Source organism: Ischnura elegans, chromosome 5 (assembly GCF_921293095.1).
Source record: "Ischnura elegans chromosome 5, ioIscEleg1.1, whole genome shotgun sequence".
Taxonomy (NCBI): domain Eukaryota; kingdom Metazoa; phylum Arthropoda; class Insecta; order Odonata; family Coenagrionidae; genus Ischnura; species Ischnura elegans.
In genome coordinates this window covers 133,207,908-133,228,694 of record NC_060250.1, presented here as the reverse complement: position 1 = coordinate 133,228,694, position 20,787 = coordinate 133,207,908, and the positions used below count along the sequence as shown (strand labels likewise).

The window sequence follows — 20,787 nt, the reverse complement described above, 5'->3', positions numbered from 1 at the left end:
TTGGCTCGAAAGAAACGATAAAATCAGAGATATTAGTTTTGCCGAACGGACACGATTAGGAGTTCTTTATTTCCACGTTTGGTGGGACTCAGATATCAAATATTTCCCACAAGCATCGACTTCAATTAAACGGCTTTCATCTACATCTATATAATACCCTGCGAGCCACCTCTAGGGTGTTTGGCAGGGGATAATCAATCACCAGCATGCAGCATGCAATTGGACTCCCACATGCACACCACACCGTCCAAAAAACGTCCCGTATATTATCAAACTATACTACTATATGCTGTTGGAAATAATAATTGAATTAAGTAACATTCATTAAGTTTTACATAGGTTAGTAGGCTACACTACAAGTCATGCAATCTATTAACGAGTTCTATTGCTGCCGTTATAATCCCTTATTGATCGTGTAAAAAATGACATTCTGAATCTGTCTGTTCTACAATCTATCTCTCTTATTTTATTTATATGATCTGATCTTCCGTAGTATGTTGGCGTCCGTAAGATATGGTTAACTTCGTCAGAAAAGACACTGCTCTTGAATTTATCTGAAAGGTGTTTAGTCTATTTTTCAATCTACGGTCCGACAGAGATTCCCATCCGAGTTTATCTAAGAGTTTATCAATTACACTAACAAGACTGTCGTAACGACCTTTCACATACGTGGCAGCTCTTCTTTGCACGCGTTCTAACTCTTTTATTAAGCCTTTTTCATGAGGGTCCCAAACACTGGCAGCGTATTCCAAATGTGGTCTAACGAGGGAAAAGTAGCTAATTTCTCTCACTTAGTCGTCGCACTTTCCTAATATTCTTTTAACAAAACCCATTTTACGATTAGCTTGACCGGTTATTTCTAGAATATGTTTATTCCACGATAGATCATTATTGAAGATAATTATTATTTCGTGGTGTCCTCCTTTGTTCTTGCTCCCTGAGCAGCAGTCATACTGTGTGAGACGGCTTGCGACGCATTTCAGATGCCGTCTGGAAAATCTTGCCGTAGTTTTGGAGAGAATACCAGCCCCACTATTCGGAAAGGAATGGAACCTGCTGTCATTGGAAATTTCAGGAATTCAGGGGAACGCGATTTTATCCTGACCAGTCTTTACTGGGACTTCCTAGAACACTTTGGACCCAAGGGCCCTCGCTTCGATACCCGAGGCGGGCACTTGCACCGAGGGTCGTGAGCGGAGGATGCGATTATTCCGCGGAAAAAAAGAATTTGTCTAGAGAGGAATTCGAACCCAGGCATCCCGAATGCGTGTTTGTTTCCTCTTGGGCCGCTCCTTCGGACAACCCAAAACACAATCCTTGAAGTGCGAGGGGGCAAACGAGGGGAAGGAACCCCCCCAAAAACTCACGCTACTCTGAATCTGCGGTATTCAGTCGCCTGAGGCTTAAGTCTAAGGTGAGATCTATCCGCACCTATCCAAGCCAACCTTAGGGTTGAATCACTGGGTGAGTGTGTTCATCACCTGCCACGAACGCGGGCCATTGGGGTTCGAATCCCGGTATAGGCAGATGATGGAATTTTCGAACTTCAACGAGCACTTTCGGATGACTCCACGACGGTAATCTCCTTGGGAAGAGATGTTGAGAATAAATGAATGTGTCCACTCACTGAACGGGTCCTTTTCGTCCGCTCGTCCTTCAGCCGCTCACTCACTGGGATCACACTCGCACTTCACGCTTTTCAGCCGTCAGTAGTTGCGGTCTTTCCCTCCTGGCTGCAGCACCGGCGTCCGTCCGCACTCCGCGAAGAAGCGTCACTCTCCACCGACCCTCGTCTTTATATATCCACCTCCCTCCCTCGCTTCCCCCCTTCCGCCCCTCCCCTCCTCTTTCGGCGTCGGAATCATTCGGGGAATCCACTCTTCGCTGCTGCGGTACTTCCCGGAGCGCCCTCACAAGAGGGGGGGGGGGCGTGACCTTGGTTACCCCTCTCCTTCTCCATCTTCCCCCTCCCCCCTTCCCAAACACACACCGCTCCTACGTGGACCACCGCCGCTGCTCCCTAACTAGTTTCGCCACGAGGCGACGATGCAAACTGATTTCTACAAATGTGGCCTTCCTGACGTAATTATTATTTGCTCTTTTCCTAAATAAACCTTGCTCCCCCTCCTAAAGTACAGTGCATCGAAAGCCTTAATCGCCAGGCAAGCAGTTCACTCCTTGCGCTCCCAATCCTCTCCACTGCCGCTCACATCCAGGAGTCCGTTTGTATGCTTTGTACCTTCCCTTCTCTACGACTGCGAAATCTTCTCACATAGGTGATAAAAACATCAGGAAAAACTTGAATCCTTCCTAAATAAATCCCTCCGCCTCGTTCTCAATCTCCCCAAACTCACCAATACGAATGACGTCCGCTGTTCTCACATCCATCATTCAATTCATTAATAAGTCCAGGCTCAGCGAAACTAATAATATAGGTACGTACTTCTTACAGACATCTGGAACTACGATCCTACAGTTCCCACTACATACATCCATTCTGTCTCACCAAGTAACTCTTCCAAGATTCTTTCCAAAGTCTTTCCTTCTTCTAGTTTTTGCAAATGTACTGACTGTACTTGTTGTCTATTGTCCGCGATAAATGAAAAAAAACAATAACTATCAAAAAGTAAAAAATTTGTGACCACCTTAAGGTTTTACGATAAACTTGCTAAAATTTCGTCTAGCGGGGTAGAAGCAAAAATTTCTTGCTCCTAGAAATCTACTTGGCGATAACAATGAGACACTTCAGCGCAGAATAAGATAAAAAAGAATGTATTATCTAATGGTAAAATGTACCATAAGTGATTCTAATGATTGTATTGAGGTAGTAACCTGTAAATGAAATACACATTATAATGCACACAGGGAGATGTTTTACGTAAAAGGTAACATAGAAGGATAAAAAAACATTTATGGCTGTAAGTAGTTTATGGCACAAATTCCCTAAACCTTTTATTCGTTAAAAATTGAGAAAATGGTAATAAATTTCTTTCTGTAGTCTTCCGATGAATGTTCGTCATCACTGCTTGTTGCATTGAATATTTCTCTATCTACTCCATCCACTGCTAATAATGCTTACGTTTCTTGTGGCAATCTCATTCTTTCTTCGCTGATAAATGTTTAAAGGAGGAAAGAGGTGGGTCGAGTGTTAGCAAAAGCCTTTTGAAATGGTCCTCGTTAGTGGCCACCCTGAATGCTTCCTGGTAAATCGCTCGCGGAATTTTCTGCTGTATTTACGTCTGCCACTTATCAGTGCCTCTTCCGAAAGCCCACCTAACGGGGATATCTCCTTTTTTTTGAAATCTCACTTCCGTGCAGGAGGGCTTATGCACCGTGTTAGGCATGTAATACTATAATACTACTCCACGCATAGTTCGGCAGTCCTCTGAAAATATTGATAAAATTTCTCGACGTGGAGCAGCAGGCCGCTGGATATTGATTTGAAGATAATTGCGAATCTAGTTTTGAGATATTCGTTAACTCCTAGAATTAACAATCAAAGCAATTGATACAAACAATGCAGCCCTTATGTGTCAAATGATCGAAATCCATATCGATTCCTTAAAAAAACATCCCTGGTGGAGCATTCTTGCAATTAATTTTGGTAGTGGCAAGCTGGCTTCGTGGTGGGTAAGCAGACTAGGATTAGCGATGCAGTGTGGTTCACTCAGGGTGGACCTTTTCACTTGTCCTCCATTTGGAAAGAACTCTCTTGTCCCATCAGGGGTCACCGTTGTTATTTATTTAACAAGCTGTGCTGTTGCAGTATCTCCCTTCTCTTTAAATCTCACAGATGCCGCGAGAGGAAACTGAGCAGTAGACGGAGAAGTTTTCAGTTTTTCTTCTACGTGATCCAACACTTGAGGTGAGCAATTCTTTTTATGCCTCAGGGGAGTGCCTGGAAAAGGAAATATGAATTTTGTAACATAGGTAAGGCTAAATGTTGGGGTAGTATTGAATAAATCAGTTTTAAAATAATACAATTTTACAAAAATACAAACCCGTTCCTGTAGAAGTAATGGGGTAGTAATGAATGACAGATTCCGGAAATTTTATAGATTCTGCGAGCCATTTTTTGTAGCGACACAAAATACTTCATTGTTTCGGGAAATCTCTATTTCTTATGGTATGGTCATAAGATGAGTTTTGTCAGGAAAGCACAAAGAGATTTCAGAGCGTCAGGTTTGTGTCTTAAATTCAGCCCCCGATATAAGAATCCAGCAATTTTTCTCGGGGTGAATGATTTTCTTCCGATTTCAATATTATATGGACATCAAGTCGTATAACCAAGTGAGGAGGCATTTGCCATACAATGATTTAAGTACCCTATGTAAGATTAAAAATAGACTTCAAATTGATAGTACCCGAGGTTACCCAGTATCCTAATGAGTTCACGAGGAAGGACGCGGGGTAAATGTATCACAGGCATAAGGTATCTAATAAATGTCTTTCATAGCAAGAGCAGAAGTAGTGGTGAAAGTTTTCGAAGAAAACTAAATTAACTCCAATGAAAAGTGCGCTTGCCTCGTCTGAAAATCTTCCGTTTTTTACGCTATAGACCCTTTGAGAATCGATTTATTGAAGTACGGCTTAAAAACGGTGAATGCTGAGCGTTAAAATCCATGCAGTTCCAATAACCTTACCGCGTCGCGGCTTATCCAGCTCCCGACGCGCGGAGACGAACCCTGCCGCGCGATCGAAAAACAATGCCATATTCGGCGTCGCAAACTTATTTCCAAGTTAACTAAAAAACCTATTTGAAACCCTTACTAAATGTAAAATTTTGTTGAAAAACAGTGCTTGCTATTTTGTAACTGCAGGGTAAGAATTTATCGAAGATATTCCTTAAGATTACGGAAATTAAAAGTAAAAAACCATAATAAACCATAGTATAGTTTTTATTCTGTAAAAATCATCATTTAACTTCACCATCTACTTCATTTTGAAGATTTTTAGAGAAAATTGAAGAAGGGTATTTTTACGAAAACTTGCTTATGTTTGAACCTCTGTATTTCGCAAATGGGTAAGAATAATGTCAAATAAACTACATTTCCATAAATTTCAATCATGTTCGAGCTTACATGCGGAATTTCTAATATCTAACTTTAAAAAAAGCCATTTTTACATTTTTTCCGGCTTTTTTCGATTTCCGCCCACCGTGCGAAGGCTATCCGAGCGATGTGAAACAATTTGGTCAAAAAGACGCGTAATTTTACGTTTTTCGTTCCGTCGCCTACAAAATATCAGCACCATTTCGCAGATGAGCTGTTGATGTCACAAGCTCACGCCGAGAGATTCATCACTTCTCGGCTTATCCTGAGCCTCGATCAAGGTTACCTCGTGGTTTGTCGTCGTTTACGCTCTTTCCTGTTCTACTCTTCTGGCTGTTTTCCGCGTTCATTGAAAATTTCTCCACTGCTTCCTCCCTCAGAATAGGAAGTCTTCCTCTCCGGCCCATCTTCATGATCGATAGATCGATAGGCTCCTTCCTGTCGATTCCTCCTTCCGCTTTTGTCGCGTTCAAATTAGTTTTCGAAAACGTCCGCAGCGCAGCGCGGTGCCTGAGGAGAAAACCGTTTGTTCTCAATATTTGCAGTGAAGTTTTGCACTCGCGAGGAATAACTTTGGAAAATGAGCTATTTAATGAGAGATCACATCATCACAAATATAATTTTCGGATAATTGCGGCCCTCATTTCTCCGTAAAATTTGCATGCCCGTCAGCGACTCGTAAGAGCCCGTTAGATTGCTTGGTTGGGGGCATCACTTCCAGAGGGCGACTGCACAATCAACAATCTGCCATCGTGCTCACGAATGATGTTTTTGGTGCCGGATCGTCGACGAAAGCCGCGCCTCCGCTTCGGCTGCTCTCCTCTTGTTTTGCCACGTCGTGATGTGGCGTGCCCTCGCCGAATACGATGAACCAGCCATCCGTGACTTCTTTTGTGCCACATCGAAATCGAGGAGTTATTGCCTGACCATTACAGTTTCGCTCTTGGACGTAAAAACAGCCTGCCAATCATTGAAAGTTTTTTATGTCGGTTGCATGAGGGAGGGCCTGGTACATACTGTCCGAGGCGAATGTGTCATTTGCTTATATAAGGTGACTAGGTGCCCCGGCAAACTTCGCACCGCCTTACAATCAAATCAAACAGGTTAGTTACACCAATTATAAATCAAGAGCGGCTGTACCGTTTTTAGTAATTTTCGACTTATTATAATAAAATAAGGAAACGAATTCAATAAAACTGCGAATATAAGTATCAAAATTGCTTGTCAGAAAGACATTTTCTTTATTGAATCTACATAGAGTGGGTCGGAGCACGTTTACGTGGATTTTTTTCAATGAATATTCTAATTTTGACGTTTTTATTTAAGAAATGTTGGATATGGTGGTTTTATAAAGCAGTTAATAAAGTCAAAATGACATGCATTCAGTTGTTGGCTAATTGTGTTATTCCCGGTAAAAAAAATAATTTTTAGGTCTAAGTCTGTTGCGTAAACTTGGCCTGTTCACGGGGCAAGTTAACGGAACGTTGGACGGACGCTTCACTGATGCTCAAAGTCGTGTAAGAAAAGGCCCTCGGAAGCAACATTTGCAACAAACAAACAACAAAAACAATTTTATCTCAGCATTTTCGCAAATGTATGTTTTGAGGAACACCCATATTTCGACTTTGGTCCTCTCTCTACATTTGTGCTAGAAAGGTGCGTAAGTAATGAAAGAGTAAACATAGTCTATCTACTCTGGAATCTTCAAGATGGTTTTGAGTTAGTACTAGGTCACAGCAAAAGAGGGAACATGTCGATGACGCGAAGGAGAAATTGGTCGTATTGAGACCGACAGTGAAAGAAAATGTCACGGCGCTCCAATCATATACAAAAGATTCTATTTTCAATTCCAGGATTCTATATTACAAGATGCGTTTCACCATCATATAAAATACCTGGTTGGGTGTTTCTTATTTTTTCTCGGATTTTTATTTCTACCTCTTATAATATGCTATGGGGTGCGGATTGGGTATTTTAAAAATTTCGGCTCGATTGTTCAACAGTTAGAGGTTGCTCAAAGAGCATAGATGCAATACCATTTAATTTTCCCGATTAAAAGAAATAACATCAGTTATATGGGTAACTCACAATTTTATCTTCCCAAAATTCGTTTTACGTCCGCTCAACAGTTTTCCAGGAATACAATACTTTTCCGCCAGTTACAGCCGCGCGTCACACCCCTGACGGGCGCTGGTCGCTGGCAGGCCGCATTAAAGGTCGGCTGAAAGGTCCTGCGCTACTCACTGCCTTAGGCCGCCTTCACACTACGCCGCTATTAGACTCCCCTCGCGCCTTCCCTAACGAGAGTCGGCGAAAGAAGGGAGGAGTTACTTAAACACTTGCATTGTTTTACGTTGCTATAAATTCAGGAGACTGCTTCGTTGCGATTAACTAGAATAGATGGAACCATTAAGAATGAAGTTTAGATGTGTAAGTTTTCTTACCCAAGTTAGCGCGTTTCCCACGTCCTTTAACCCCATCGGATTTCGAATGGCGTAGAGTAAATTTTCTAAATTGAAACGCTATTGATAAAAATAATGCCGTTTATCGCGCGAAAGTCTAGTGAAGTATTCCTAATCGGCGTCCCAGGAAATATAGCCGATTGTTTCGCGAAAAATAAGCTCCCTTTGATTCGCGAAGTGCTGTCTGTGTTCTATCACCCCCACTTTACCCTGAAATAAGGAGTGTATGTAAATACGAGACTAACGATGAGGTTCGTGGTTCCATTCCGGACTATTATGTCGAGAATTCAAATTATTCAAGAAATATGTGGAATATATAAAAATAGAGGCACTGTGCAGTGAGCTATTTAAATTCAAGATATTTTTTTACGGCGACCTACGCGACAACTAAAGAGTAATGTGGAATTGTAGGAAAAATTGGATCTGTTGTTTGATATTGCCGCGTTAAATGCTCCAGAAGTTATTCAAAATGATGTGAATAAAGTGTTCTTGAAAACACTGAGGCGACCGGGACGTAAAAAGTAGTATAAGTAGCTACTTCAAAGGATCCTGAGCCATGCGGCCTGCGACCGACCAGCTCGCCGTCAGGGGTGTGTGACGCGCGGCTGTAACTGGCGGAAAAGAGTTGTATTCCTGGAAAACTGTCGAGTGGATGTAAAAATGGAGCGAATTTTTGTCCTAAAGAATTGCAAAGGCCTGTTTACTTGGTACATTAACACGTACGGGTTAATGCCTAAATGTATGAACGCGAGAATGAACGCCAAAATTCACCGTGTAACCACCCAACTTGTGCGAATGCATGCACAGAAAATAGAACCTGTTTCAATATGGTTCATGCATTCGTACATGTTCCGTTCCGGTCCACAAAAATCATTCATGCAAGCAGACATTAACTCGTACGATTTAATATATCTCGTAAGCAGCCCTTAAAATCGTGCGTTACCCGCGAAAACGATGTTATTTAAAAAAAAATTGGGAAAATTAAATGCTATTGCATTTATGTTCTTTGAGCAACTTCTAAATGTTGCAAAATCGAGCCGAAATTTTTAGCATTTCCAATCTGCACCCCAAAGCATGTTTTAAGAGGTAGAAATCAAAAATCCGAGAAAAAAATAAAAAATAAGCAACACCCTGATTACCGTGGCATCTCATCCTCTCCACGATTCGTACCACGTAAATGCCAAGACATTCTAAGGGAAAGTGATTGATTCATTAGGGAAAAGGATCTAGTGCTTTACCGGCGAATCCACTTCAGAAAGTTTTCCTGGGCCTCCCACCGGGTCCTGACGTCCATTTCTGCCGACGTTTCGATCCTAGAGCAGAGGATCATTTTCCAGGCGAAATGAATGTAATGCAAAGATGAGTTAACAGTTAGAGAAAGAATTCATCTCACTTTGAAAATGACCCAAGTCCAGGATCGAAACGTCGGCCCAAATGCACGTGCTGACCCCGTGGACGACCGGAGAAAATCTCTCATTGAAACATTAATTAGAGTAAAAAACACGTGTATGTTAGAAGGCCACTAGAACGGCCTGGGCGTGTCTCGCAGCTTAGCTGAACTCATATCACCTCGCTAATTACACAAATGGACTTTTCGACTCTGTTTAGCACCTTCCCACCGCTAAAGTAGCGGAATCACACCATCATTTTCCGTACTTGTCCATTAATCGCTCCAATCATAAATGACCGTTTTTTAATTTTCCACGAAGACTCCAGCGATGGGAATCCCATCCTTTTTACGTCACTCGGCACGTCTCCGAAATCGTCGCTGTCGTCATCATGTTTCAGCCAATCAGAACGCTCGGCTGCAAACAGCGACTGCAACGCCACGTTTGCCTATCGATGGAATGACGGTTGTAAATATACGGAATGATATAGACGCTGGGAATGACCGTGTGATTGAGAAAATGATGCGTGGAGCGATCCTTGAATGGGTATCGCTGGAGAAATCACTCTGGGGACCGGAATAGGGTAGTTTCCTTCATCAAAGAAAACGGAAGGCATTGATTGCGATTCCTTACCCACCATTAGTGTATTCATGACATACAAATTATTTGGTTTTAGAAATCCCATTTTAGACGAATGGCAATGGTCAATTTTAACGTCATTTTAAAAAGGCCACATTGGCGCCCATGCGATGCCACTGCACGTGACGTCACAGGGACCTTTTTTCTATACGAGTAGATAGGAGTTTTACATTGTCTGAGATTAATAATGCGTGCATGATGCACAGAGCACAGGGTCTCTTAATAATCACCTATTAAAACTGCCTAAGGTCGGAAAGTTTCCTTCGTTTGGTAGGGTATTAATAATCCTTATTTATGCCAAGCGCTACCTGCTAGCAGGGTTATCTGCTACCTGCTAGCATCCTGCGTCGTATCAGCGCTCAAAGGAGCGTTTTCGCGCGCTTGAAAATGTTCACTCTTCAATTAATCGCGAAAAATAGTTATCATCATTTAAAAAATCTGAAAGAGTGAAATGCGTACTCCAGGAGTAATAATCTTACGATTTAGGCTATAAAAAATAATAGGAAACCACCCTATTAATGATCAAAGTGTGATACAGGGTTAAACAATATTGTGACGGAAATCGGAAGGATTATTTTCCTCCGGAGGCACATGACAAAAATTAGATTAAAAACGAAAGTATGATGAGATGAGTGTTCGATGACCATGGTTCATCTGTTCAATGTACGGGAAAATGCATCAGGCAGCCAACCAAAGAGTGGTATCTGCGTGAATGACGTGGATCTTGTTCATCGTGAGGAAGATGTTTACGATGACGCCAGCGATTAATATGTGCCCGTGATTGTTTGTGGGACGAATACGTTTTAGGCGATGGAGGTCCGCAGGTAAAGCAAACACGAATGACGCATAAGGGCAGAGCAGCCAACATTACGCGTCGTTAGTATTTTGTTCGGAGATTAAAGTAGGGAGCGGCGAGAGAAAGCGGGAATGTGTGTCAGATGAGTCGGAATGAAATCATTGAATCATATTGCTCCTACTCTTTGAGGGAATAATTTTGGAGACTCGCTCACTCAGTCTTAACATTCATTAAAAGAATTTAAAAAAACTCGTTGAAGTTGTTTCGGGCTTCCCACCGGATGAGGTTCTCCATCTTTGCCGACGTTTTGATGGTCGTGTCGTCCATCGTCATCAGGGCTTCATGACGATGGACGACACGGCCATTGAAATGTCGGCGGAGTTGGAGAAACGGTGGGAAACTCGAAACAACCTCAACATCATCATACGCCGGGAAAATCTCAGATCTTTCTAATTAAAAAACTCGTTGAATAGAAAGAGTAGATAAGGTATCACCAAGTAGGAAGTCGAGTTAATTTAGTCCTTCTGTAAATTTGGAATACAAAAATTGCCGAGGTTACCGCCTTATTTTCATGAGTTGGCGACGTCTTTAGAGTTTCGGCTGAATAACTCGTTTAGAGTTCATTGCAGGGAGAAATCGCTTAACAGAGTGTACCATCACGCGAGGCCAGTGTGGTTTTGGAGTGATTAACCCGCTCTGCACAAGTCGGTGGCTTCATCAATTTATCTGTGAAAGTCCCATTTCCCGTGTATAACATTTCTAGGTTACCCATCCTCATTGCGCTACATCGGGATGTAATTGGCTGCCCTTATCCTTTTCCACTGTGAACTTGATGGACAACCAAGCCGTCAATATTGTTGACTCCGATCGCCCAAACCACCAACCTTAGATGCACTTAGGTTTTGATTGAGCTGTTTCCAGGGCCTACTCTTCGAAATCCTCCTTAAAGAAATTGTCCTCGGCTGGAGAGGAAGGCGATCCCATTGGCTTTCCTTCCGTTTGAGCACGGAATCAACCTTTCGAGAGGAACTACTCGGAGGCCAATAGAACATGGCGGAGAAGGTCATTGTGCGCGTCGTGTAAAAAAAAAACTCGGCTGAATTTCTGAGAAACATACGCAGGGGCCCCGCAGATGTCTCTCTGAGCCTGGATGTTATTTAGCCGCGTCATCGTTTGTATCTCGTTTTAAAAAGGCAACGAAACCGATTCTCCGGTCGATAGAGAAAAAAACGAATGGAGAGGGCCAATCAGAGAACAGCGTGGGAAAACCGCTCGGTGACTCGCAACTGTATACATATAATGCGAGCACTTCCGCGCGCCACAACAAATACAGTGAGCTGTGTATCGCGTGCATACATCTACATCTACATAATACCCTGCGAGCCACCTCTAGGGTGTTTAGCAGGGGGTGATCAATCACCAGCATGCAGCATGCATTTGGACTCCCACCTGCACACCACACCGTCCAAAAAACGTCCCGTATATTATCAAACTATACTACTATATGCTGTTGGAAATAATAATTGAATTAAGTAACATTCATTAAGTTTTACAAAGGTTAGTAGGCTACACTACAAGTCATGCAATCTATTTACGAGTTCTATTGCTGCCGTTATAATCCCTTATTGATCGTGGAAAAAATGACATTCGGAATCTGTCTGTTCTACTATCTATCTCTCTTATTTTATTTATATGATCTGATCTTCCGTAGTATGTTGGCGTCCGTAAGATATGGTTAACTACGTCAGAAAAGACACTGCTCTTGAATTTATCTAAAAGGTGTTTAGTCTATTTTTCAATCTACGGTCGGACAGAGATTCCCATCCGAGTTTATCTAAGAGGTCAGTTACACTAACAAGACTATCGTAACGACCTTTCACATACGTGGTAGCTCTTCTTTGCACGCGTTCTAACTCTGTTATTAAGCCTTTTTATGAGGGTCCCAAACACCGGCAGCGTATTCCAAATGTGGTCTAACGACGGAAAAGTAGCTAATTTCTCTCACTTTGTCGTGGCACTTTCCTAATATTCTTTCAACAAAACCCATTTTACGATTAGCTTGATCGGTTATTTCTCGAACATGTTTATTCCACGATAGATCATTATTGAGTCTAACTCCTAGATATTTCACGGATTCAACAGTCTCTAATTGGGTACCCCGAATTATATACGAGTGAGACGTCTGCATTATTTCCTCAACCCTGAAAACGGGGAAAGTGTGAGCTGACGAAATGTTGGAGATTCACTCGACTTACAACCCGAGAAGAATGTATGATTTTTCCTCCGCATTAAAAAAAACTCGAGCAGCCACTTTATGATTTCGTCGAGGTCCTAAGGCACGGCCTGACTTTAATTACGGCAATAAAACGAATCGCCTTCAATGAGTGAGCAATGCGGTGACCCATATTCGAGGTAGACCTATAATGATGTTAAACATTTCACGTGCAGCGCACCGATTAAAGGCGCGCCAAAGGGCCGCTGTCGTCGTCCCATAGCGACTGTCATCAAATTGGACACACGCATCCCTTCGCTCATCTTTTTTAACTCGAGAGCCCCAGTCCTCAAAGTAAGTAATAAGGATAAATTATTTATTTTATTCAACTTTTTGCAATGGCTCGAAACGATGTTAATCGATTGCGTAAAAAAATGATCAATCGAATGGAGTAGGTAATACGAGGAAATTCGATTTGAAATTTTCAGGGGTAAAAGTAAGGCTGAAAATAAAATATCCAATTTAATGTTGCAATAAAATGCATCGATTCATCATACAGGGTGTTTATAAATGAATATCGGGGTGTTTATAAATGAATATCGAGTCTTTGCAAACTGTAAAACAAAACGCTTTCTGTTCACTAGTCGCCATTTTTGTCTACTACCGCTTTCTAGCGGATCGCGGCGGAAACATTTAACACACATGTGCATTGTTGCTAAAAAACAAAACTGTTTGAGTTGCTCTTTCATTTGACATATAATTTATAACTGTAAGTGTAATGTAATAAATATTACAAAGCTTTAAAACCCCGATATTCATTTATAAACACCCTGTATATTGATCAAAGTTATTTGAACTAAGTACTTGTATGCAAGTATTTTCGAATGCGATGGTGGTTGGCGTAATATGGTGAAACTCCTTCATGATGCACAAAGGTTAAGAAAAGACTTAGCTGTTTCACAAAATAAAATATATTTGCGACCGGTTTCGATACAGCGTATCATCACCTGGCCAGATGATGATACGCTGTATCGAAATCGGTCGCAAATATATTTTATACTGTGAAACAGCTAAGTCTTTTCTTAACCTTTGTGCATCAAGTATTTTCGAGTTATCGGGTTAACATGAAAAATGTATGAAAAGCACAAATTATAACACCGCCGTAACTAGGCAACGGACAATTTGGGAAAAAATGGATGTGGGAAGTGCAAGATGGTCAAGTATGGTGAATGGTGTGATATTGGTCCTAATCCGTGAAGCAGACCGAAGGATGGAATGACCACAAAATGATAGGGAAGGCATTCAGTGTGAGAGAGTCAGAGACGAATTCGGTGATGGATGCGGGAATCCCTGCTCCACAGAATTCTTCCATCAAAACTCGGAGGCAAATCATGGATTGGATCGTTCAACAATTGTGTTCTATTGTCGATTGTGGCAGAATTGGAAAATTGAACATACCCGCATTTTTCCGTTTTTCCATCCGTCGCCTAATCCTCGAGCCATTCGAGACGACAACGGCCTTAACCTTTTAGCTGCTAAGTCGATGACGTCACGAACCCAGCGAGTCACCTATTCTCAGTTACTCCTCGGCCTTATACAGGCGCCTTCGTTGTTGTTTACATTCTCGCGGGTGATCCATTCCCTCTACCCGGAACGGTTAAATGACACAAATGTCTAATGACGTCACAAACTCTGGAAAAATAGGCGGCAACTTTCGCAATTTATAGTTTTTCCCTTACGAGTGAACGGAGGCATGAGGAAGGGTTATATTTTTTCGTCATGACTTAATTTTCCTCTCTCTTAACAGAATTCTTTCGATGAATTAATTGTGACTGCTGGTGCGACAGGAGGACCCCGTGAAGTATGAGGAGGAAAGCATGCGAGTGGACACAAACCCAATGCCCAGTGAGCCAGCCATCTCTTCAGGCTTTGACGGCGGAGACTCATCAACATATTGCAATTCATTTTCCGCGTGAGCACTACGTGTCCATAAAAATGCACATACAATTACGAGAACAGCATTTACATATTATTTGGGATCGGGTTGGTGTGGTGGATATGGCTTTGGTGCCTCACCCCGTCGACCGGCTTCAAATCCCAGTGGTGGTACAGAATTTATATGTGGCGTTTTTTTTAACGTCTGGCTCTCTCCAGCCTTCCTAGGCGCCATTGACCTTTTTTAGGCATCGGTCATAGTTTAAAACTACTAAGTCCAAAGATTTTATGCGAAAAAAAGGCTTTGAAGAAAAATCTGTGGTGAGACTACCTTCCCAATGAAAAAAGAACTTGTTTATTTATGGGATCCATCATCATCGCTGGTCTACAGTTCAGTGGCGCCTGCACTCCATGGGGCCTGAGGGGGCCCGAGCCCCCTCAAAAATTCGTTATGGGTGTGAGAAAAAAATGTGTCAGGCTTTTCGATTTTCCTCGGAATGTCCAGATATCGAGATTCGAGTTATCAGGGTTCTAATGTTGATCATATGACTCTTCTAAAATGCTTAAAAAGCTTAAAACTCACTACTTCTAAAATTTCCCGGAGCAAGATCCCTGGTTAGGGTCCCCCCAATATTTTTTGTTAGTCGGCATCCCTGCTACAATTCTAATGTAAGACTGGTGTGACACAGCTCTCATAACTGAGAATGGATATCTTTAAGAGCGACACAGAGAACATAATATTAGAGCCACACTATATTTCCAGGTGCGACAGAAGCGATTCATTAAGAGAGATGTTTTGCCGAACGGATAGATTTGGGAATTCGTTTTTCACCCGAACCATAAAGGACTTAAAAAAATGTTAGTCGTAATTTCCTTATAGCACTTCCTTTTTATTTATAAACGGCTGATGTCCTAACACTCACTGCCACACGCCTTTTAGGTGGCTTGTGGGGTATTATGTATACGTAGATGCAGATTGATTTGACGCAGCTCTCCACTCAATTCTCCTATTATTTAATCTTATCACACCTACGTATTTCTTCTCCTTAACATCCTTTTTTACTTGTTCCATATATTTTGTTCGAGGTCTTCCTTTTCCGTTCTTGCCTTCCACCTGACCCACGGCGATTGTCTTCATCAGGCCATCATGTCTCAAGCAGTGGCGGCTCGTGGGTCAAATGCTAGGGGGGGCGCACTCCACCGGGGGGTCATAAATTTTTAATATTTCGTGTATTTTATCAAGTTTTTACGGAAATCTAGGAATTAAATTTTGTGATGCCATATGTTCCGTTTTTTTCAGCAAAAATACCTAGTTTTCCTAAGAAAGCTTGATTAATAAATAATAAATGCAGTATACTCTCGGTCATACAGATCGGCTTAGTCCGGACTCTCGATTATACTGATCAATGATCTTGAAGAATGAATATATATTTGCTGCGATATTTTGTAAATACAAACGAAAATACGTAACTTTAGGTTTTAGCGCCTACATTCTTCGTGCGGATATGCCCGCAATATACTTCCGTTGTTCGTTTTGCAATCATAATGCGTTATTTGTCAAATCTATACAACATTTGCTATGATTTAGGTATCAATGACACTTGTAACACCTGAGGAGGGAGGGAAGTGTCACTGACTTCCACTACGCAACAAACACTACTAGAATGCGCGCGCTTTGCTATTGCAGATGTAAACTTTGACGGCGGTGTTCGCGTTGCTTCTTGAATACAGTATGATTTAAAATCAATAATTAAACTTTTCTCACACATTTTTAACAAAATCCGAAATACTCACATGCCTTTAGTTATATTGCAGAAGTCCATCCTTCTTTCCTTTTGTCCAGCAAAGTGATCAATAACACGTTCGTTGAAATCAGCGCCGGACAATAATTTCTTTCCTATTGAACACATGGCAAGGGCACTAGTCTATAAATAAACAAGGGACGACACAAAATAGGCCGACGAAAAATACGACCAAAATGAACAAGGTGCCTGGACACAGAATTGGGGACAATTTTTCCCTATATTTCCCTAAAAAACGAGCACTGTTGATTAATTCAAAATTGTCTTCTTGAATGTACACACAGCACGAAGAAACTTCTTAATCGGCAATTACGCACAGTTAACTCCTTGAAAATGATGTCTGAACTCATTTCACTCCGTTCTTTCCGAGAGTCTTGCCGTTACTATAAGGACGACTCCAGGGAGATAGAAGTCGTGGTCCACTAATGCTGATTCGGCTGAGGGACGAATTTAAGGTCAGCAAAGGCATTCAAGCAAACAAAGTACGCCACGGACCATCTCCTTGAGTCTAAGATTCATATGTGGTAAACACACGAGACGACAACGGGTCGCTTTTGGAATAACCATTTCTTCGAAATCATTGCCATGATATAATAGAATATAAATTCTAGATCGTAAAAGAAGACGACTCTGAGCCACAGATAGGAGCTGTAAGGATCTCCGCACTGATATGAACTCTTCAAAGCCACTTAAATCAGACCCAAGTGGACATTTTCCGTCAGACAGCTACCGCTCTGCCGCTGAGGAATTAGGTGAACATGAAGTAATACAACAATGACGGCTAGAAAAATGATGAACCTACACACAAAAGGTGCATTGTACGCGGCTTTTCTTGACATTCATTGAATGACTCGACTATTTAAAGTTACGTTTTACGGTTTAAATCATGTTTAATCCTTCACCCTATCGCGCACGCACCTATTTCTTAAATTATAAATCAGTAGGAGATGTTAAATGATTTTTCCTAATACCGCAGGTCTTTTGATAAATTTATCTGAAAAATAAATACCGCATTTCTAATCATCGGGAAGATATTAATACATTGTTAAGGGCTAAATATTATAATATTAGTTTCCCCAAGGTTCTTGAAATTCGTAATCATAACAGAACTTTGGCAAATACCTACTCGAGAATAGTTTTCCTTCCTCAATACGGCCTTTAACTGGTTGGATTTTATGTGTTCCGGAATTCAAACACCAAAAAACGCAAGCATAATGGGATAGTTTATTTTATGTAGCAATACCTACCAGTAATTAAAAATTAAAATCGTATAACTACACCCAGTACAGTGACCATTCTGATTCCGTAGGTCCCTTTTCTGTGGCAGCACCAAGTAGACGCCAGATTATACGCCCGCCCGCCTGCGCAGTGATGTCAACTCACTCGTCGCTCTGCGCAATCTCGGACGACGTCCCAAGACTTCCGTAAGACACAATGTTAGACGCGTCATAGCACCAGCAGCCCCCACCACTACCACTCTCCATATAACTGCATGGGGATGGATTGGGACGTTCTGGCCAGCGCCCCACGGCTACAAATACGAACTTCTCGCGCTGTTTCTTTTCGTGTTTTTCCAACACTTTCGATGTATGGAACTGAAAAAACACTTTGATAATCAGATGTATAATTATAAATTAATGGATATTTATTTTTTTTACTTTTTCAAATATTTGGGAGGGGCGGCGTCCGAGAGTCCTTATGGGCAAGCCGCCACTGGTCTCAAGATGTGGCCTTTAAGGTTGTTCCGTCTTCTTATTAAGGTTTTCACTAGGCTTCTCTTCTCTCCTACTCTTCTTAGGACTTTTTCGTTACTAACTCGGTCGATCCATTTGATCGTCAACATTCTTCTGTAGCACCATATTTCGAAGGCCTCTATCCTTGCTTTCTCCGCTGCGGTCATTGTCCATGCCTCACTTCCGTACTCCAAATGCAGATTCTGATAAATTGTTTCTTTACTTCAATATTTAAGTTTCCCGCTGTAAGCAGGTCTCTCTTTTGGTGGAATGCTCTATTCGCCTGGTCTATTCTGCTGATGAATTCTTTATTGCTTCTCCCATTGCTGGTGATACTGCTTCTCAAATAACAGAATTCATTCACCTCGACCAGTTTTCTTCCCTATTTTTATGCTAGTCTTGGCTTCTTTTCTTCTGCTGCATACCTATACCTTCATTATCTTTGTGTCTATTTTCAGTTGATATTTTCTCATTACCTTACCCACATTAACCTGAATATTTTGCAAATCCTTCTCTTTATCTGCTATGACGGCTATGTCATCGGCAGATCTTAGCACCTGCAAATTATAGCAATGGAAAAATTATAGCATAAAATAATAATGAAAGTTATAATGGACCAAATAAGAACACCAAAAGTACAATATAATTTATAGAGTGCTATATTGAATAAATGACCAACACTTCGCTGAGTAATTACACATTCCACCATCATTTGAAGGAATTTGTTTTTGGTATTGTAATTAATTACGGTGCCATGTACACTGTCGGGCCAGGTAAGCACCGTCTTTAAAAGAGGGATTTTTTTGTTTACTTGAATGTACCTAGGATGTGTTTCTTAGATTATGCAACCCGAGACTAAATCATAAATATACTTACATAGAATTATAAAATTTCTAAACGGTTTATAATTACAGTGAGATTGGGGAGTGTAAGGCTGGGTCGTAGTCGTGGTTGGCAGCTGCAGCTTCTTCCTCATCAAAACTCCTTCCGAAGGTGCACTATTATAATTCATTTTCGGGAATACTAAAGGATTTAAGAACATCAGAGAATGATATTCTGGTCAGTTTTGACGTTGTGAGTCTTTTTACTAAAGTTCCGGTTAATGATTCAGTTCTGATTTTAAGGGAACTAACTCAGAAAGGGCTCCCTAATTATGTACCCGATCTCGCAGAATTATGCCTCAAAAACAGCTATCTTCGCTACGACGGAGAAATATATTCCCAAGTAGAGGGAGCTGCTATGGGATCCCCTCTCTCTCCGGTCATAGCTAACCTCTTCATGGAGAAGTTTGAAGCCGATGCTCTTTCATCAAGTGAATATCAACCGGTATGCTGGCTCCGATACGTTGATGACACTTTTGTTATTTGGCCACACGGGAAAGAGGCTCTTGAATATTTCCATGAACACCTGAATAATATTCATGATAACATCAAGTTCACCAAAGAAATCGAAGAAGATGGCTCCTTACCGTTTCTTGATGTTCTAGTAAGGAAAAGGCAAGTCGGAAGCTTGGGACATTCGGTCTTTAGGAAGAAGACCCACACAGATAGGTACTTAAACGCGGCATCACACCATCACCCGCGTCAGAAGTCCTGCGTTATCAAGACCTTAAGACATAGAGCCCTTGCCGTTTCTGATGAAGATAGCGTAGAAAGTGAAATGGAACATCTTATTTCTATTTTAAAAGGAAACGGATATGCTAATTCATTCATTAGGAGAGCTTTAAGGGAAGTCAAGGCCCCGATGGAGAAAACAAAACCAAGTGCTTTTGCAGTTCTGCCTTACATATCAGGAACAACGGACCGGATTGCTCGCATCCTTGGAAAAGCCAACGTTGAAACCAGGTTTGGCACGTTGAGGAAGATCAGAGACCTACTTCCATCCGTCATTGATGCTGTTCCCCCATTACAAATGGAAGGCATATATGAGATTCCGTGTTCATGTGGGTCTAGTTACATCGGACAGACCAAACGGAAGATAGTGACAAGGCTGAAAGAGCATGAAAGGGCGCTGAAGGTAAGGCAATGGAAAACTTCAGCTGTCGCCGATCATTTTATGTCGGGGCCAGGACACAAGATCCTCCTGGATGAGGCCAAAGCCATTGCAAGAAAATCTGCATATTATCCACGGCTTATTAGAGAGGCGATAGAAATTTCTAAACGACCAATGAATTTTAACAGGGACGATGGATATAATTTAAGCCATGTGTGGAAGAGATACATTTCGAAAATTTAATTACAATATTCCACCTTTCATCTTCCTTTTTTATATTAGATGTTTTAAAGAAGTTGGCTTTTATTTTATTTTTATTTACTTTTTTAAATACCTTGACAACAATGGACCAGTTTTTCCAACGGTATGATAGGTGTTTATATTTTCATTCTCCTGACGACGTTCCCAGTAAGTGGAACGAAACGTTGAGTTAAATATTAAGCACGCAGACGTATTCCCGAAAATGAATTATAATAGTGCATCTAATCGCTGCGAAAACCTTAAAACTAATCCTTCCGAAGGTGCTTTAAAAACAAAGACGAAGTAATGGGATCTTTGACTGTGACAGCTGAGTTGCAATCGAGGAACCTGGAAACGGATGTCGGGTGGGTGTTTACGTTGTGGCTGAGCTGACAATGAGTGGAGAAAGCGAGGGATAATGGCCGTAGGTAAAACTATGAATAGAATCCGTGGCTGAGGGAGGGATGTTTGTCAAACAGTCAGAGATATCGCATTGGAGGAAAAGAGGCAGTCCAATCTGTAGACAGGACGGGTATC

General features: G+C 41.5%; 1 protein-coding gene across 1 annotated transcript in view; it reads right to left on the bottom strand.

Moving 5' to 3' along the window:
• The window catches only part of LOC124159576 (aromatic-L-amino-acid decarboxylase-like), a 38,302-nt gene extending 36,536 nt beyond the window's left edge, over positions 1-1,766 (bottom strand). Inside the window, exon 1 of the mRNA XM_046535474.1 lies at positions 1,628-1,766. The gene's annotated coding sequence lies outside the window, so the exon portion shown is untranslated. The remainder of the gene's footprint in view (positions 1-1,627) is intronic.
• Positions 1,767-20,787: the final 19,021 nt, after the last annotated feature.